At 40.8% G+C, this 20630-nt stretch overlaps 1 protein-coding gene across 5 annotated transcripts in view; it reads left to right on the forward strand.

The window, feature by feature from the left end:
* Positions 1 to 1889: 1889 nt before the first annotated feature.
* Positions 1890 to 20630, forward strand: part of LOC126282422 (glutathione S-transferase-like) — a 76740-nt gene continuing 57999 nt past the window's right edge. The window contains exon 1 of one of the 5 annotated variants that reach the window (XM_049982090.1): positions 1890 to 1947. The gene's annotated coding sequence lies outside the window, so the exon portion shown is untranslated. Of the gene's footprint in view, positions 1948 to 8943; positions 9589 to 20630 lie in introns of those variants that run through there. The other 4 variants (XM_049982097.1, XM_049982109.1, XM_049982083.1 and 1 more) reach the window with 4 other exon arrangements.

The raw sequence follows: 20630 nt of genomic DNA on the forward strand, positions 1-20630 counted from the left end.
GACGGCAATAGAGACAGCCAGGCAAAATATTTCTGCAGAGGACTTCCGACGACTTGTTGAGTCCATAAGACGCCGAGTTGCTGCACTACACCGAGCAAAAGGAAGTCCGACATGATATTAGAAGATATTCCATGATTTTTGTCACCTCAGTGTACACTGTCCGTAATATATAAGTCTTTAAGAAAAGCTATTTTATAGACCATATTCTAAAGGTGGCAGGGGTAAAACATAGGGAACGAAAGGCTATTTACAATTTGTACAGAAATTAGATGGCAGTTATAAGAGTCGAGGGGCATGAAAGGGAAGCAGTGGTTGGGAAGGGAGTGAGACAGGGTTGTAGCCTCTCCCCAATGTTATTCAATCTGTATATTGAGCAACCAGTAAGGGAAACCAAAGAAAAATTCGGAGTAGGTATTAATATTCACGGAGAACAAAAAAAACTCAGGTTCGCCGATGACATTGTAATGTCGGGTGATGCTGAAGGAATTAGATTAGGGAATGAGACACTTAAAGTAGTAAAGGAGTTTTGCTATTTGGGGAGCAAAGTAGAGAGGATATAAAATGTAGACTGGCAATGGCAGGGAAAGCGTTTCTGAACAAGAGAAATTTGTTAACATCGAGTGTAGATTTTTGAGTCAGAAAGTCGTTTCTGAAAGTATTTGTATGGAGTGTAGCCATGTATGGAAGTGAAACATGGACGATAACTAGTTTGGACAAGAAGAGAATAGAAGCTTTCGAGATATGGTGCTATAGAAGAATGCTGAAGATTAAATGGGTGGATCACATAACTAATGAAGAAGTATTGAATAGAATTGGTGGGAAGAGAAGTTTGTGGCACAACTTGACAAAAAGAAGAGACCAGTTAGTATAGGACATGTTCTGAGGCATCAGGGGACCACAAATTTAGCATTGGAGGGCAGCGTGGAGGGTAAAAATCGTAGAGAGAGACCAAGAGATGAATACACTAAGCGGATTTGGAAGGATGTAGGTTGCAGTAAGTAATGGGAGATGAAGAAGCTTGCACAGGATAGGGTAGCATGGAGAGCTGCATCAAACCAGTCTCAGGACAGAAGACCACAACAACAACAAGAAGATTCTTTTTGTATGAAGGCTTCTGAAAGCAATCTATGTTCATAAAATTAGTAAATAAATAAATATGCTTTCAGCATAAAATGAAAAACACGAGCCTTTTTAAGGCGCTCTTTGACAATCGGATTCCCTTCCCCTCCCCCTTTTTTTGACAAAATTCTGGCTGCGTCCTTGGCGTCTTGCATCGAGAAATTGTAAGAACACGCGTTAATCAGACTTACGCCTCGACAAATGAGTGAATTAGTACAAACGTTCACGATCGTGCTGTGCACTGCAGATTAAAAGGCGGATTTCAGCATCTGTATTTTCCTTCCAATGTTAGATTCCACTATTGGCAGACGTGTGCAAATACAAATTATATTACACAGAAAAAACGAGACACGAAATTTGAAATCACCAGTTTATAATAAATATTTAAAAAATACACATTATGTTGATGAGCATTTTCAACTTCTCACGACGTAATGAATAGTCCATTAAATTTCGTGCACATTAAATTTAATGAACACATTATGTTGTTCTTCATATTCACTTCTTTCGCTTTTAGTAGCAGGTATGACGTCTAATTTCAGTTGCTTAAGTACATTAATGTGTCATTTTTGAGAATCTCGCATCAGATTATCTTTTGGTTACGGACATCAATACATAACGCAGTTTCATACACATTTTATACATCTTCTAGACATTCTGAAATCAACTGCGCAATTTCCGGTGAAAAATTGCTCTGAATATGGTTGCTGCGTTGTGGCGTATGGAGGGGCACGCCAAGGCTAAATAAATGAATCTCTGGAAGCGTTCTTCAGTGTGTGCATAGCTTCGCGGCGAAGAGCATTGGTGCTGTTGCTGTTATATTCGAAGGTCTGTATTACGCAATAATCTGTGTTGTATGACTGTCCTGTGTACATACAATGACAGATGAGGATATACTTCCATAATATGCATCCAGGCTTTCTACACTTTCCACTGCAAATCCCTTTCATTGTGTAAGCTAGTAACCCTAAGTTCTTCGACAACTTATAATGCACTTTCACGTTAAAATATTAATGACGTCTGGAAACGAAATTTATGACATAAAGCAGTTAACAATGTGTTCCTGAAATATCATCATAATTATGATCGTCCTGTATAGCGGAGGCGTCTAATTCACGTAGCACGTGTTACGGGGCCCGCAGCTGTACAGCCCAGTACATTGGGCGGAAATTAACTGAATTGAAAACAGTACTTTTCTGGATTATGTATGCGTGGCTGTTAAGCATTTTAAGCACTACATGTAATGTCTTCACATAAAATAGTGCATATTTTGAAATGTTTTGGCGTATGATACTTTAGTTCATCATATTTCACGTATAACAAATAGGCACAAGAATTTTATTTGCATGTTGTGTTCCACTCTGGTCTGCCGAACTTTATTTGAAATTGTATCACAACATTGTCGACAGAAATGGTTCACTAATCATTGTTAAGAAAGCGCACCTAAAAACCATTGATGTATCATCGCGTCTAACGACTTACGCGGCTTAAGCGAAACAAAATAGCTGCCAAGTTTGGCGACTTGTCTTTGGAACTTAGTGTTGATGCAGCTCACTTAGTGTTATTTTTACGTTCCTTCACGGCTTTTACACTAATTGTTCATCCACTACTAGATGTTTCAACACATTTCTGCAAAAAAATTCACGGGTGATTAATGTTTAACCTAGTGTGGTTATTGTTTCCCGTAGCATATCATAGTGTTAGGTTTTAATTTATTATAAGTATCGAGAAATCTATAAAAGGCAGCACGTCTTTTCCATTAATTTGTTGGTCATCCACTACCATAGGTTTCAACATATTTCTGCAAAAGTTTTCATCCAAGCTTTAATGTTTAACCTAGTGTGATTATTGTTCCCCGCAGAATGTCGTAGTGTTAGATTTTAAATTATTATCAGTATCGAGAAATCTGTAAAAGACAGTACCTGCTGCGACGGAGAACAGTCAGTTCCGCTTTCTGGTAATTTGAGCGCTGATAAAAACCTGGAACAGCGGCTAATCCCAGCGGCTAATCGATTCTTTCCACTTAGCGCAAAACAAAAGTAAGAACGTCCTGGTCAGAGCCCGTATATACACTGTCTTAAGTAAGTAGTGGTGTAAAATTTTGTTTTATGACGGAGATATGTATTATTCATAAATGTTAGGCTGAATAAAGTATATGACTTGTGACAGTGCTAGTTCAGCTACAATTGACGTGCCCTAAAACTGGTTCGGTTACAATTAACGTGCCCTAAAATTGTCGTCTCCAACAGCATCTACGTGAGTATCCTATGCGTCATAAATACAGTGCTTAATATTTGCAATACGGCCGTTTTCTGTATAAATATCTTCTTGTTTATGTTTTGTCTTATCAAGGTTACTAATAAATAGATCTTCACGTGGATATATGAGTGTTAAAATCCATCTCTGTCCCATGATAAGGCGGTTTCTCGTATTCTTTCTGTACTTATAAAGAGTAACTGCCCGAAAACAACCTTGAATCTCATCAAGAGGACCAACTTGAAACGACCTGGAGAACTTTCTTATGTCACTGTATAAAAAATTTCTCATTCGAGAGAGGAACAAATGTGGGATGACATTTAACTATTTACTTATTTAAATTCCTTGCTTTGTGAACGAAGCTAATGAACGTCAAATTTTGAATAATATTTCTTATGTTGCTCAGATAATGATTCAAAAGTCAAAATGGAGAACATCTACTGCTGAAATTAAATGTTACTAGACGTTACGTTCATACATTATATGGATATAAAGGGAGTTATATTTAAAAAAAAAAATACTAAACTGGACCCCAGATTCTAAATACACGGTGCACATAAAGTCCGGGAACACTTTCGATTATTTATTGCACAAGAACCAAACACTGTACAGATATCATACATATCTCATTTTGAAGAGAAACCCTGAAAGTTGTTTTTGATGTATACCGCCACGGCGTAGTTAGGTAATTTGCCGATAGTCAGCGCTAGTCGCAAACATGGCGAGTCCAGGTGAGGAGCGAGGTTTCTTTCAGAGTTTCACTTCAAATGGCAATATGTATGACATCTGTCCGGTGTTTAGTTCTTGTGCAATAAATAATTGAAAGTGTTTCCGGACGTTGCATACACTCTGTACAACTGTCATGGAGCGACCTTAAATCAACCATGCTGTATGGTGGGATAGTGCCATTATGTGACTTCTGTATTCAGAAGGCCTGCAAATGCATAGACGTACGTGTAAATTCTCCCGATTTAGGCGGGAGACACTCGATTATTCAGTTATTTTTCCCAATTTTTAGCCATTATCGCCAAACCTGAGACATTCGTTCAAACTCTCGACTTAGTACCGATTACCTGAGATACGCTACATGTACCGGGTATAGAATCAACGTTTTGGGTGGTTCTGCTGTTTTCATTTCTGTGCTTATAGTGGTTATATCGCTTTGTGACGTCATAGACAGACAAATCATTTGTCTCGGACTATACTGAAAATGTGCCGCAGTTCTTGATCATTCGTACCTCCTGATTTTTGAAACTTTATCTCTGATTTTTTGTTTACGTTTGCAGGTGTTCTTTTGTAGTAACTTCAGTCTCGTTGGCTTTTACGTGGTAGATACTTTCAAACGTTTTCACTTGAGTTTAAAAGCTGTTTTTTTTTTCACGTAATCCACTGGCGGCGATGGTTGACACTTCCGAGACTACGTTCTAGGGCGTTGCATGTCGAACCACACGGAGCAAGGTGGTACAGTTGTGCTGGCACTGTAGCTCAGCGTGTTCGCTCAGGGACTGTTCACCTTCTGTAGTAAAAAACTGAGTGAAGTTCTCTTCGACCGAATTTGAGAGTTGTCCGTTAGTCGCTAGAGGCAAATGCAGAGATCGGGCACGGCAGATATGTTCCCTAATCCAAGCTTGTATTCCGTCGCTAAAGACGTCGTCGTCGACGGGGCGGCGCTAAACTCTAACTTTCTTTACTTTTTTGTCGAACCGCTGGTCATCATTTATTTGTTGCATACTTATCCTCTGTTTTGATTCTGAGCTTCGGATATGCACTGAATAGGCGTACTTTTTTCAACCTGAAACATGTGACCACATGTTTTAATGTCCAAACCAGGATATATTTTTGAACTCACTTAACAGGCTTAACTGTGTACTGGAACATTAAATATTATTTATTCAGTTGCACTTTTCAGTAGTCATTACTTTTTTCAGCAATTGTTTGTTTTAATTACATCATAAAATTCATACCAAGGAAGTTCCGAATTAATTTTGACATTTAGAAGATGTTTAACAGTAGATATTGGAAGTCTGTCCCTTTCTGCAGACCACATGTTCCCGATAACTGAAAAAAAAAGCTCTCAGCCGGAGCAGGTGCCCCAGGCAAATACAGCACACTTCAGATTCCTGTTAGTCCCGTCTTTGGATTTAAAAAATTCTTTAACCTTTGGTGAAGGAGTACCATTAATAACACTCTTTTGTTTTCACGTGGTCTTAAGCATCACCTTTCCCTTTATTTATTTTCCAGTCTCACAGTGTACAATAAACCACGTTCATTATTACTGTCAAAGCACAAACTCAAAAATTTGTATTCCTGTTGCAGGTTAACATGAAACGCGCAATTCGTTTGCCCATTGCTCAACGATGAGACCAAAAACGAGTAGATATAAAATGGTGGAAAACGCGTAGACAAGTCACTCCGCATGGTTCAAATGGCTCTGAGCACTATGGGACTTAGCATCTATGGTCATCAGTCCCCTAGAACTTAGAACTACTTAAACCTAACTAACCTAAGGACATCACACAACACCCAGTCATCCACTCCGCATGAGAAAACAAAATGAACACATTGCCCTTGTGTTGCCGAATGACTGAGAATTTGTGGCGGAGCCCAACGAATCACCGCTTGCTCCAAGACCTGCTAAGAGAGCCACGACCGTGTCTAAAAACGCAATGTCGAACATATAGCGCTAAATTTTTTTAAAAAAAAGAAAGAAAGAAGATCCCCGCTGGTCATAGGATTCTCAAACCCTGAACATTTTACAACCCCTGACATTACTCGGACAGCACTAAAAACCGGCACTATCCGGAATAATCACGGACGTGTGGTAACACTATCACTGGGAAACATACGACATTTATTTACAACACTTGCAATATGTACAGAAATGTGTTATAATTTTATTGGATGGGCTTAGAAACGTTTACAATTATGATGTAAACGCAGATTCTCATCTTCATGTCTCAACCTCATCGGTTCCTGGTGAATCGTTGATTGTGGTTCAAAAGCACAACTCTTATTCCTCACAACACTTCTATGCACCGAGCAGAGGTTGAGTTTGCAGAAAACTATAAAGGCTGGCGGAAGAAGTGAGCCGATGGCGGTGACATCAACCAGAGAACATAACTGTAGACCGAAACGTCATATGTTGTGTCTGCAGCATTAGAATGTTAGGCTCTCCGCACACGGAAATACTCAGAAGCAACTCGCCGCTTCCTGTGTAGTTAAAATATGGCTAGTCAGACGGCGCCACTGCTGAGTGACATACCAGTTAACTTACAGCGCGTTGCCAATCAGTTGCCGGCGACTCGGCTCCCGCATTGCCAAGCGATTTGAGTTGCGCTAATGTCCTCGCACACAGTACTGTATTAGTTTCATTTAAATATGAACAAGCAGGTTGTGAACATTAACTTTCTCCGGGATGTCGAAAAACTTTCCATTTTATACAATTGCAAGCTCCCAGGCTACTGCAGGAGAGATTTGACAGAGAAACCGAGGTAGTGAAGTGGGAAAAGAATTTCATATTACATGTGTAGTGTGCAGTTTATCTATAGCTTAAAATAAAATTATCGGTACAGCAACGAAGCGATGTACAAACAACTGTAAATCATACCTATAATATTCTTTTGTATGGCTCAGCTTCTGTCATTCCATAAAACTTCATTGTCGAATGGAAACGAACAGTGAAAAGCTACAAATCTCCGATACGTGTAAATACAGTGGTGTTAACATACAAATAATTTAACGAGCACAAACAACTATCACCACAATTCTATGTATATTAATCTCAGGATATTTGGTTTTCAAAAGAAAGGTAACGATATGTTATGGCGGGAAGAAGTCAGCTGCCCTAAATCACTGTAGCATTGTTTGTTCGTTCTATAAAAAAATACGAATTTCGAATCTGCCTGTTACAGCTCATTGGCGGCTACAAAAGGCCTGCAGTTTATACTTCTTTGGATCTCTGGATGAATCCAGAATTTTCGTTGTTTTTTTTTATTCCTGTGTAATAATAATAAAGGATCGAATCTTCCTCTCGAGCTCGAATATGAACTCGAAAAGCCCATTCTAACCAAAAGAGATTCGGTTGCGACAATCAATACTCCCTCTCCTTCACTCTTGCACACGGCAACTACAGTTTCTCATTTCTGAGTTGCAAGTTAGTCGGCTAGCAGTTGCCGATGTTGATGGCCGTTTGTTGCGTTGCTTTCCAGTCTCCCCGAGTGCGGGCTTCAGGGCTGTCGTTGAGACTTCGTTCTCGTATCATAGACCCTGTCAAGTGTATATAGAGCGGCTTCCCGATGGAATGCACAAACGATAACTATATCGACTTATCGGTGCTGATTGCATCCGATAACCAAGCTGCTGCAGTTGCTCGTGCGTATACTTAACGGTACTTTCAAAAGCATCATCCCGATAAGAATGGTTTTCGTCACCTGGAGCAACAACAACTTCGGGAAACCGGCAACCTTCGTCCAGAAGTAACGGACAGAAATCGTCTAAGGACTAGACATACTCCACAGAGGACGCGATTCGTGAAACCGTTCACCAGTCACTTCTGCGAAGAACCCATGATATTGAAAGGCAATTCAAGATAGCTCAAAGATTGATTGTGAAAGTATTGCAAGATGAAGAATTGCATTTGTATTATTGCATGGTAATACCAAAAGGCAAAATACCGCATTCGAAGAGTAAAATTTTGTGAATGTCTTTTGAACCAAGTGCAAGATAACGAACATTTTATAAATAACGTGATATGTACGGATGGGACGGCCGTTGTGGCCGAGCAGTTCTAGGTGCTCCAGTCCGCAACCGCGCTGCTGCTACGGTCGCAGGTTCGAATCCTGCTTCGGGCATGGATGTGTGTGCTGTCCTTAGGTTAGTTAGGTTTAAGTGGTTCTAAGTCTAGGGGACTGATGACCTCAGATATTAAGTCCCATAGTGCTCAGAGTCATTTGAACCATTTTGTTCTGGTCTCCACGTTACCCGGGGGAGTTTTAATGCACTAGATCTTTATTTCTGAGGACACATAAACGAACATGTTTATAGTGATCCATACGGCCTAAAAAGCTCTCGTGCATGCCGCTTCGGCAATGGTAGATAGAGGCGTGTTACTATGTAAAACACGTTAAGTGCTACTACCATACGTACGTATGACCCAACGAGTGGTGAAGTGTTTGCTAATGCAAGGTGATCGCTTTGAACACCGTCCTGAATTTGGATGAGGAATCGCATGTCGATGGCCCCGAGCGGCATTTTTTTCTTCACCCTGTATAATATATTTGTAAATTGAACTTCCCGAGAGTATGATAGTCCTCTGATTCCCTAAAGAATTTGCGCATTTTTTGTGTAGAAGGACAATATTCCTCGCCCTGCAGATTGAAATGACAACAAATTTTCGGTGCTTACACAATGCCGGCTCGCGATTACTGCTATTGGAGAGCACCGCTGTCAAATCTGATCGTCCCGTTTCGTAGTTGGCGTTTCTGCTACACTGTCTTGACCATATGGTGCGCGCGTATTTCCCCCACTTCCCTACTCCTCTACTCGCGAGCAAGAGCCTGAGCTGGCGCCAGTCAACGCCACCTAGGTGGCGTTGCGCCAGTGCTCATTCCCACATCAGAATCAGCGAGTTGCTAATCTCTGAACTAGAGTTTGTCAGCGGCGCTGCTATCGCCCTCATACTGTAACAGAGTAGTAAATCAATCAGCAGTCTCGAAACATACGCAGCAGAAACCTCCCTTGCGTGCGAATTGCTATAATAGCTGAAAAGGGCACTTCTACAAAGAGAGCTGAAAATGTTTGCGTAGTCTCCCTTCTGCAGTGTGCGTTGCTGGAAGGATATACTGTTTATTTTGTTTGTTTTTACCGAACGGCATTTACTCGCAACTTTTCTTGGTAACTCAAATAAGTAGTTTTAGCTCACTTGTTACCGTCGAAACAGTACAATTAATCCCTATACGAAAACTATGTAACACGACTTTTTTAATTTTTTATTATTTGAAGAGATGCGTTATAGTGCTTGCGTATTCCAAGTTCATTGGATAGCAAACAGCCAATAACAACCCAGTATACGCTACCTGCGCGGGAATTGGACAGCGAACCTGGAATACCAACGCGGTCAGTAAACACGTAGTTGCAGCAGAAGCGGTATTTCAGTGGCGTCTAACTTTGTTTCTATAAAGCACATACCTTCCCAGGAATACAGTGTGCTGTAAGGTATGTATTCAATTCTTTCCTCCCCGGGCCAAAATATTGTTGCAGCTTTCATATGTTAAACAAGCAATTCCATTATAAAAATGTCAAAAAGTTGCATGCCAATGAAGAAAAGTTTGACCGTTCTTCGTCGTTCATCCCTCATTTTTTCTAACAATGGAATTTAAAATCGTAGCTCCTCTGCCTTTAGTGTGTTTCCCAGTGAATAAATCTAGCTGACACATACGCGTCCATAGCGAGCGAGCTTAGTGATCAGTTGCAGAGTAAACAGAATTATCTGGATGGATGACTCTCACTATATAGCGGCTTTCAAACTGTCGCGAAACTTCCTGACGTAGCCACAAAATGTTTTTTAGAATGAATATTTTTCTTCGAAGCGCGTTTAGGAAATTTCACGGCAGCCTAGTCCGCCATACCTTCTTAGCAGTTCTAGACGAGCAATGCCCAAAATACAGTTTGCAAATTCCACACAATTGAAAACAGTGGGGGGTGCGTCATGAGTCGTTTCGTTTGTTTTCATTATTTCAAAACATCTTAACTTCGAAATTAAATTTAAAATGAACATAAAAGGAATTCTTCTCACAACTTTAACCAGTATCATATATTGTAATTGTTATTACTGTCTTTTTCTGTGTTTAATATGATGAAAATAAGTTTCAACCCTTTAACTAAGAAATAGGAAGTTACAAAATATTCTCCAGTCTGAGCAAAAATGTACTCAAAATTACAACATCCTGACTTGTCACACTATAAGAACTAAATTTTATAGGTATTCTAAAGATCTGAATTGTATGAGAATTCTGTAGTTATTTACAACTCTGGGGGACGATGATGATGATGATGTTCCCTCTCGCTCCCCTTAAACCCGTAAATTAGCAAAGTGCTTGAGAATGTACGTCGCACATAATACGGCACACTGTACTAAGAATACAGTATGTTGCAGTGTAGAATAGCCACCGAATATTATTTCTTATGATGTTAATGACTGGAAGTAGGGTCTGTGGTATGGCAACCAACTTCTGAAATTGTGATCCCCAAAAGGAACAAACACACAGGACGAATGTGCTGAATAAATAGATATATTCAATAGCATCTATATCGCCTCTTTTTTTTTTCAGTGGAAGTTCGTATCCAATATGCTCACCAATAAACTGAGAACTTCATTTTACTTTACGTTCTAATGTCGTTGTCGAATTTTTACTCTCTTTTTTCTGTTTCTGTGTTAAGAAGTTGCCTGTTCACAGAGCATTGATTATTTTACTGGAAGCCAATTACTCCTCACAGTATGAAATCAAGGTATACGTCCAACAATAGATTGTTGTCTGACGTTAGTGAACCGTGAGTACTCGATAAATAGATTTTCTCATTATGCGTAATAGGGGCACTTTCCTGCGTTGCACGGTGCCTGATAATTACCAAGTGTGCGTTTATTTTCTCGCATGTATTTCCAAATGATTGAATTTTTCAGTAATTTGTCAGTCCCTTTGGCTCTGGCATAAGTTGTTGGCCGCTCTTGGCTAGTTGCCTGTGGCTAAATGTGACGCAGTACGTAGTAACGGTAAACATGCGTGCTTCAAACAGACGATGGCTGCGCGCGTGGGAGGACGGAGTTCATTCTTGTCGAGCAGTTTAATCTCTGTGCATGTTATCATGCATAGAAGTGGATATACAGGGTGTTGCAAAAATGACCGGTATATTTGAAACGGCAATACAAACTAAACGAGCAGCGATAGAAATACACCGTTTGTTGCAATGTGCTTGGGACAACAGTACATTTTCAGGCAGACAAACTTTCGAAATTACAGTAGTTACAATTGTCAACAACAGATGGCGCTGCGGTCTGGGAATAGTACGATATTTTCCACATATCCACCATGCGTAGCAATAATATGGCGTAGTCTCTGAATGAAATTACCCGAAACCTTTGACAACGTGTCTGGCGGAATGGCTTCACATGCAGATGAGATGTACTGCTTCAGCTGTTCAATTGTTTCTGGATTCTGTCGGTACACCTGGTCTTTCAAGTGTCCCCACAGAAAGAAGTCACAGGGGTTCCTGTCTGGCGAATAGGGAGGCCAATCCACGCCGCCTCCTGTATGTTTCGGATAGCCCAAAGCAATCACACGATCATCGAAATATTCATTCAGGAAATTAAAGACGTCGGCCGGGCACCATCTTGCATAAACCACGAGGTGTTCACAGTGTCGTCTAAGGCAGTTTGTACCGCCACAAATTCACGAAGAATGTTCAGATAGCGTGATGCAGTAATCGTTTCGGATCTGAAAAATGGGCCAGTGATTCCTTTGGAAGAAATGGCGACCCAGACCAGTACTTTTTGAGGATGCAGGGACGATGGGACTGCAACATGGGGCTTTTTGGTTCCCCATATGCGCCAGTTCTGTTTATTGATGAAGCCGTCCAGGTAAAAATAAGCTTCGTCAGTAAACCAAATGCTGCCCACATGCATATCGCTGTCATCAATCCTGTGCTCTATATCGTTAGCGAATGTCTCTCGTGCAGCAATGGTAGCGGCGCTGAGGGGTTGCCGCGTTTGAATTTTGTATGGATAGAGGTGTAAACTCTGGCGCATGAGACGATAAGTGGACGTTGGCGTCATTTGGACCGCAGCTGCAACACGGCGAACGGAAACCCGAGGCCGCTGTTGGATCACCTGCTGCACTAGCTGCGCGTTGCCCTCTGTGGTTGCCGTACGCGGTCGCCCTACCTTTCCCAGTCTGTTGAAATTTTTCAAACAGATCCTTTATTGTATCGCTTTTCGGTCCTTTGGTTACATTAAACCTCCGTTGAAAACTTCGCCTTGTTGCAAACAACACTGTGTTCTAGGCAGTGGAATTCCAACACCAGAAAAATCCTCTGTTCTAAGGAATAAACCATGTTGTCCACAGCACACGCTTACAGCAGAAAGACGACGTACAGAATGTCGCACTCACAGACTGCGTTGTCTTCTATATCTTTCACATCACTTGCAGCGCCATCTGTTGTTGAAAATTGTGACTACTGTAATTTCGAAAGTTTGTCCGCCTGAAAATGTACTGTTGTCCCAAGCATATTGCAACAAACGGTGTATTTCTATCGCTGCTCTTTTAGTTTTTATTGCCGTTTCAAATATACCGGTCAATTTTGAAACACCCTGTACGAGTAGTAGTAGATCACCCCACTTTAATTTCGGTCGGAACGGCGTTCCGGCATCTCCCAGGGAATTTTTATTGGACTCAACTGGAACAAGTCTGCGCCGGAGATTTTAAATAATACACTTGTATGCAATGTAACTATAATTTGCCTCTGTGTCGTCACCAGTGAGCACGACAATGGGTGACCAACGTGATTGGATAGGCAGGCGCTTGGGGCGAGGTAGTGTGTGTGTGTGTGTGTGTGTGTGTGTGTGTGTGTGTAAAATTTGTTTTCAGGAAATATTGTTTATATTAAATCTTGTAGTTATTTGTTATTATTATAAGAAATTGTATTTCAAAATCCTGACTTTTGGAACAGAATTTTGTTAAATTGTTTTTCATTGTAAGTTCTATCACAAGTTTTTAGAAACTGAAACTTGTAATTTTTGCAGCTTGGGGGGTTGTATGATCCAGGAGGTTCTTTCCGCCAGCTAAAAGTTTAGAAATTGGGCACTGTGCCAGTGGACACATCCTGGACAGAAAAGTAAAGGATAGAATGGAACAGATCAAAAAACACGTTCTGAACTCCTGAACTTAGATATTATACTGTTTCATAGAAGAAATGACCCCCCATGAACCATGGATCTTGCCGTTGGTGGGGAGGCTTGCGTGCCTCAGCGATACAGATGGCCGTACCGTAGGTGCAACCACAACGGAGGGGTATCTGTTGAGAGGCCAGACAAACATGTGGTTCCTGAAGAGGGGCAGCAGCCTTTTCAGTAGTTGCAGGGGCAACAGTCTGGATGATTGACTGATCTGGCCTTGCAACATTAACCAAAACGGCCTTGCTGTGCTGGTACTGCGAACGGCTGAAAGCAAGGGGGAAACTACAGCCGTAATTTATCCCGAGGACATGCAGCTTTACTGTATGATTAAATGATGATGACGTCCTCTTGGGTAAAATATTCCGGAGGTAAAATAGTCCCCCATTCGGATCTCCGGGCAGGGACTACTCAGGAGGATTTCGTTATCAGGAGAAAGAAAACTGGCATTCTACGGATCGGAGCGTGGCATGTCAGATCCCTTAATCGGGCAGGTAGGTTAAAAAATTTAAAAAGGGAAATGGATAGGTCACAGTTAATATAGTGGGAATTAGTGAAGTTCGGTGGCAGGAGGAACAAGACTTTTGGTCAGGTGAATACAGGGTTATAAATACAAAATCAAATAGGGGTAATGCAGGAGTAGGTTTAATAATGAATAGGAAAATAGGAATGCGGGTAAGCTACTACAAACAGCATAGTGAACGCATTATTGTGGCCAAGATAGACACAAAGCCCATGCCTACTACAGTAGTACAAGTTTATATGCCAACTAGCTCTGCAGATGATGAAGAAATTGATGAAATGTATGATGAGATAAAAGAAATTATTAAGGTAGTGAAGGGAAACGAAAATTTAATAGTCATGGGTGACTGGACTTCGTCAGTAGGACAAGGGAGAGAAGGAAACATAGTAGGTGATTATGGATTGGGGCTAAGAAATGAAAGCGGAAGTCGTCTGATAGAATTTTGCACAGAGCATAACTTAATTATAGCTAACACTTGGTTCAAGAATCATAAAAGAAGGTTGTATACATGGAAGAATCCTGGAGATACTAAAAGATATCAGATAGATTATATAATGGTAAGACAGAGATTTAGGAATCAGGTTTTAAATTGTAGGACATTTCCAGGGGCAGATGTGGACTCTGACCACAATCTATTGGTTATGACCTGTAGGTTAAAACTGAAGAAACTGCAAAAAGGTGGGAATTTAAGGACATGGGATCTTGATAAGCTGAAACAACCAGAGGTTGTACAGAGTTTCAGGGAGAGCATAAGGGAACAATTGACAGGAATAGGGGAAAGAAACACAGTTGAAGAAGAATGGGTAGCTCTGAGGGATGAAGTAGTGAAGGCAGCAGAGGATAAAGTAGGTAAAAAGACGAGGGCTGCTAGAAATCCTTGGTTAACAGAAGAAATATTGAATTTAATTGATGAAAGGAGAAAATATAAAAATGCAGTAAATGAAGCAGGCAAAAAGGAATACAAACGTCTCAAAAATGAGATCGACAGGAAGTGCAAAAAGGCTAAGCAGGGATGGCTAGAGGACAAATGTAAGGATGTAGAAGCTTATCTCACTAGGGGTAAGATAGATACTGCCTACAGGAAAATTAAAGAGACCTTTGGAGAGAAGAGAACCACGTGTATGAATACAAAGAGCTCAGATGGCAACCCAGTTCTAAGTAAAGAAGGGAAGGCAGAAAGGTGGAAGGAGTATATAGAAGGTTTATACAAGGGCGATGTACTTGAGGACAATATTATGGAAATGGAAGAGGATGTAGATGAAGACGAAATGGGGGGTAAGATACTGCATGAAGAGTTTGACAGAGCACTGAAAGACCTGAGTCGAAACAAGGCCCCCGAAGTAGACAACATTCCATTAGAACTACTGACGGCCTTGAGAGAGCCAGTCATGACAAAACTCTACCATCTGGTGAGCAAGATGTATGAGACAGGTGAAATACCCTCAAACTTCAAGAAGAATATAATAATTCCAATCCCAAAGAAAGCAGGTGCTGACAGATGTGAAAATTACCGAACTATCAGTTTAATAAGTCACAGCTGCAAAATACTAACGCGAATTCTTTACAGACGAATGGAAAAACTGGTAGATGCGGACCTCGGGGAGGATCAGTTTGGATTCCGTAGGAATGTTGGAACACGTGAGGCAATACTGACCTTACGACTTATCTTAGAAGAAAGATTAAGAAAAGGCAAACCTACGTTTCTAGCGTTTGTAGACTTAGAGAAAGCTTTTGACAATGTTGACTGGAATACTCTCTTTTAAATTCTGAAGGTGGAAGGGGTAAAATACAGGGAGCGAAAGGCTATTTCCAATTTGTACAGAAACCAGATGGCAGTCATAAGAGTCGAGGGGCATGAAAGGGAAGCAGTGGTTGGGAAGGGAGTGAGACAGGGTTGTAGCCTCTCCCCGATGTTATTCAATCTGTATATTGAGCAAGCAGTAAAGGAAACAAAAGAAAAATTTGGAGTAGGTATTAAAATTCATGGAGAAGAAATAAAAACTTTGAGGTTTGCCGATGACATTGTAATTCTGTCAGAGACGGCAAAGGACTTGGAATAACAGTTGAATGGAATGGACAGTGTCTTGAGAGGAGTATGTAAGATGAACATCAACAAAAGCAAAACGAGGATAATGGAATGTAGTCGAATTAAGTCGGGTGATGCTGAGGGAATTAGATTAGGAAATGAGACACTTAAAGTAGTAAAGGAGTTTTGCTATTTGGGGAGCAAAATAACTGATGATGGTCGAAGTAGAGAGGATATAAAATGTAGACTGGCAATGGCAAGGAAAGCGTTTCTCAAGAAGAGAAATTTGTTAACATCGAATATAGATTTATGTATCAGGAAGTCGTTTATGAAAGTATTTGTTTGGAGTGTAGCCATGTATGGAAGTGAAACATGGACGATAAATAGTTTGGACAAGAAGAGAATAGAAGCTTTCGAAATGTGGTGCTACAGAAGAATGCTGAAGATTAGATGGGTAGATCACATAACTAATGAGGAAGTATTGAATAGGGTTGGGGAGAAGAGAAGTTTGTGGCACAACTTGACTAGAAGAAGGGATCGGTTGGTGGGACATGTTCCGAGGCATCAAGGGATCCCAAATTTAGCATTGGAGGGCAGCGTGGAGGGTAAAAATCGTAGAGGGAGACCAAGAGATGAATACACTAAGCAGATTCAGAAGGATGTAGGTTGCAGTAGGTACTGGGAGATGAAGCAGCTTGCAGAGGATAGTGTGGCATGGAGAGCTGCATCAAACCAGTCTCAGGACTGAAGACAACAACAACAACAACAACAGAAGAAATGAGTCGAAGTATGATCACCGACTTGTGATTATGTATGCAAATATCTAGGTACAGTGAACAAAGTTTTAACATGAAATCGCGTAAAACTACAAGTTGCTTAACACAAAATAATTTTGCAGACCGTAAAAATTACCGTTTAATTTAATACATTTTACTTTTATTTGAAAGGAAACAAAAATCCTTTAATACGAGGAGACTTCGCTTCTCGAATGAACAAATAGGCTTACATCTGTGGCCAGGGCGTAATCGTGTTACATTTCCGACCGGTGGCTCCCTGTCTCAATAAAAGTATAATCGGTTGTGGACTCTGTCATCTGCTTCAGTTTGATCCCAAAGATTTGAGGCATCCTGTATATGAAGGCAAATCCCAGGAATTTTTACAATGTTTTCATTAACAGGTATAGGGATTCACGAGGAAGCTGGTCTATTCCGTTTATAAATATTTGGTGCAAATTGGCTGAACTATGATGAATTACAATCTCCCGCCACGTTTTTATGCCTGTATGTTAAGACTGCTCTGAGGAAATACTGTACAGATTTTGATGCTCCCAGAACACATGCGCGAGTGCCCCATCGACATATGTTGTTGTTGTTGTTGTTGTTGCCTTCAGTCCTGAGACTGGTTTGATGCAGCTCTCCATGCCTGTGCAAGCTCCTTCATCTCCCAGTACCTACTGCAACCTACATCCTTCTGAATCTGCTTAGTGTATTCATCTCTTGGTCTCCCTCTACGATTTTTACCCTCCACGCTGCCCTCCAATGCTAAATTTGGGATCCCTTGATGCCTCGGAACATGTCCTACCAACCGATCCCTTCTTCTAGTCAAGTTGTGCCACAAACTTCTCTTCTCCCCAATCATCTTCAATACCTCCTCATTAGTTACGTGATCTACCCACCTAATCTTCAACAGTCTTCTGTAGCACCACATTTCAAAAGCTTCTATTCTCTTCTTGTCCAAACTATTTATTGTCCATGTTTCACTTCCATGCATGGCTACACTCCATACAAATACTTTCAGAAACGACTTCCTGACACTTAAATCTATACTCGATGTTAACAAATTTCTCGTCTTCAGAAACGCTTTCCTTGCCATTGCCAGTCTACATTTTATATCCTCTCTACTTCGACCATCATCAGTTATTTTGCTCCCCAACTATCAAAACTCCTTTACTACTTTAAGTGTCTCATTTCCTAATCTAATTCCCTCAGCTTCACCCGACTTCATTCGACTACATTCCATTATCCTCGTTTTGCTTTTGTTGATGTTCATCTTATATCCTCTTTTCAAGACACTGTCCATTCCGTTCAACTGCTCTTCCAAGTCCTTTGCTGTCTCTGACAGCATTACAATGTTATTGGCGAACCTCAAAGTTTTTATTTCTTCCCCATGGATTTTAATACCTACTCCGAATTTTTCTTTTGCTTCCTTTACTGCTTGCTCAATATACAGATTGAATAACATCGGGGAGAGGCTACAACCCTGTCTTACTCCCTTCCCAACCACTGCTTCCCTTTCATGTCCCTCGACTCTTATAACTGCCATCTGGTTTCTGTACAAATTGTAAATAGCCTTTCGCTTCCTGTATTTTACCCCTGCCACCTTTAGAATTTGAGAGAGAGTATTCCAGTCAACATTGTCAAAAGCTTTCTCTAAGTCTACAAACGCTAGAAACGTAGGTTTGCCTTTTCTTAATCTTTCTTCTAAGATAATACGTAAGGTCAGTATTGCCTCACGTGTTCCAACATTTCTACGGAATCCAAACTGATCTTCCCCGAGGTCGGCTTTTACCAGTTTTTCCATTCGTCTGTAAATAATTCGCGTTAGTATTTTGCAGCTGTGACTTATTAAACTGATATGATAGTTCAGTAATTTTCACATATGTCAACACCTGCTTTCTTTGGGATTGGAATTAGCGGCTGCAAAGCCCTGGATGCAAAGCTCACATTGTTAGCAGGTTGCAAGAGGCGCTGCTGTGTGCCGGAAGTGGCGAGTGCAGTTTAAATCATTTAATTTATGGTAAAGTGATAGTATTCAGTTATCATACGTCGTTTTCTGATTTTCAGTCACTACACCGCGCCGTACGCCTTACAAAAATTTACCGCCACACGCCTTTACACACACACACCACTTTATCGGCCAGCCAACCGATAGACCAATTTCGTTGCAGCCTACAAGAGTTCCAATGGGTTTTACCCAGTGTTTACAGCGTTGCGGTGACAAAAGAACTTTTGTCGTGCCGTTGGTCTAGCAGCGCTACACACTGCATAATTTGTTGGTTAAAGTTGGGGGAGGGGGGTTGGTCGGTTGCCCAAAGCGTCTACACACATCCGGTTTGTTGGGTCGGTAGTAATGATTAAAAATATGTAATAAAAGGAAACTTATGCAGCCGTCGTTTCGATGTTGTCACATTGCAATCAGTTATGATCCCACCAGTGGCTTTCGTAGAATACTGTAGACGTGCCAATTCTCCCGATATAAGCGGGAGACTCCCGTTTTTTCCTTCTTCCTCCCGATCTCCCTACCTTGAAGACCGATCTTCCGATTTTCAGAGCAGTTTCAATACTTTCCTTACTATTTGAAAATCCTGCGCCTTCGATATATTGGTGGATGACAAGGTATTGCTGCTACTTGACTATGTTAACTAATATTCTGACTAGCAAAAGTGAACACTTAGATTCAGAAGTTGATAATCCCCACTCTCAGTTCTGTAACTTTCAGCTGGAAGAAACCAACTTGGCAGCAGAGAGAATTGATATTCAGTGGGCGTTGGTAGGTCATATGAAATCGGCTGATGGGGTTCTTCAATATGATAAACTTGCAAAGGTGATGCTGGCTATTTTGTCAAGTCCACATAGTAATGCGGAATGTGAGAATTTTTAACACAGTTACTAAGAGCAAAACTCAGTTCAGGTTTGCTTCCAGAAACGTCTTTGGAGAAATTTTTAATTTTAAAATCATCTCAGAAAGGCAAGTGCTTTGAGCAGAAATTTAGTTCAGGGTTTTTTTAAGAAGGCTAAGTTACCTACGGCTGTGCTGAATAAGTAACTACCGTAATCAGACAAATTCAGACTGATAAACTATTCAGATTATTTACTAAGCCTGACAGGTACATCCTGCATCAAATTGGTTTAAATTTGGGAAAGATGTCTTACGGATATAAGATGCGATGCAAATATGGGTTGCATTATGAAATGAAAACGTGTCTCATTAAACAGTAGCCGGCCGCGCTGGTCCTGCAGTTCTAGGCGCTTCAGTCCGGAACCGAGAGGCTGCTACGGTCGCTGGTTCGAATCCTGCCTCGGGCATGGATGTGTGTGATGTCCTTAGGTTAGTTAGGTTTAAGTAGTTCTAAGTTCTAGGGGACTGATGACCTTAGAAGTTAAGTCCCATAGTGCCATTTGAACCATTAAACAGTGATTTATTCATGCAAAAAGTGTGTTAACGTCAAAACAGAAATCTAATAGACGTTAATTTGTTTTCTCAGATCGTAATTTCGAACTGTAGTTCTCTCGATAGTGCTTCACTTGAATGTGTGTGAACCCAAAGAAGCCTGCAGAGCTCATCATTTATGTTGTTCAGCATGTTGAATGATAAATTATACAGTCTGAAGGCTCAGGTATGTCCATTATTTAGTATTTACATGTAAATAATAAAGCAAATGGAACTGAGTTGTTACAGGTATTGAATTATTGCAACTTTAATCGACAGGGATGTGTTGTAATTCACAGTGGTACACCGCTAAAATTCTCCTGATTTTTAACTTTTAAAAGTTGGCATATCTGAGGTTGTGACTGCAAACAAGGTTGCAGACACAACATCGCCTTTACAGTATCCTACGAAAGCCAGTTCATTGACTATAGCCGCTGATGGGATCCGCTCAGCATCACTTAAATCCCGAAGATGGTGTATTGAGCCACCGAAACGGGGTGCAATATAACGACATCAAAACAACTTCTGCCAGTTTTTCATTTTATTATGTAAGT

This window comes from Schistocerca gregaria, chromosome 1 (assembly GCF_023897955.1).
Source record: "Schistocerca gregaria isolate iqSchGreg1 chromosome 1, iqSchGreg1.2, whole genome shotgun sequence".
Lineage (NCBI taxonomy): Eukaryota > Metazoa > Arthropoda > Insecta > Orthoptera > Acrididae > Schistocerca > Schistocerca gregaria.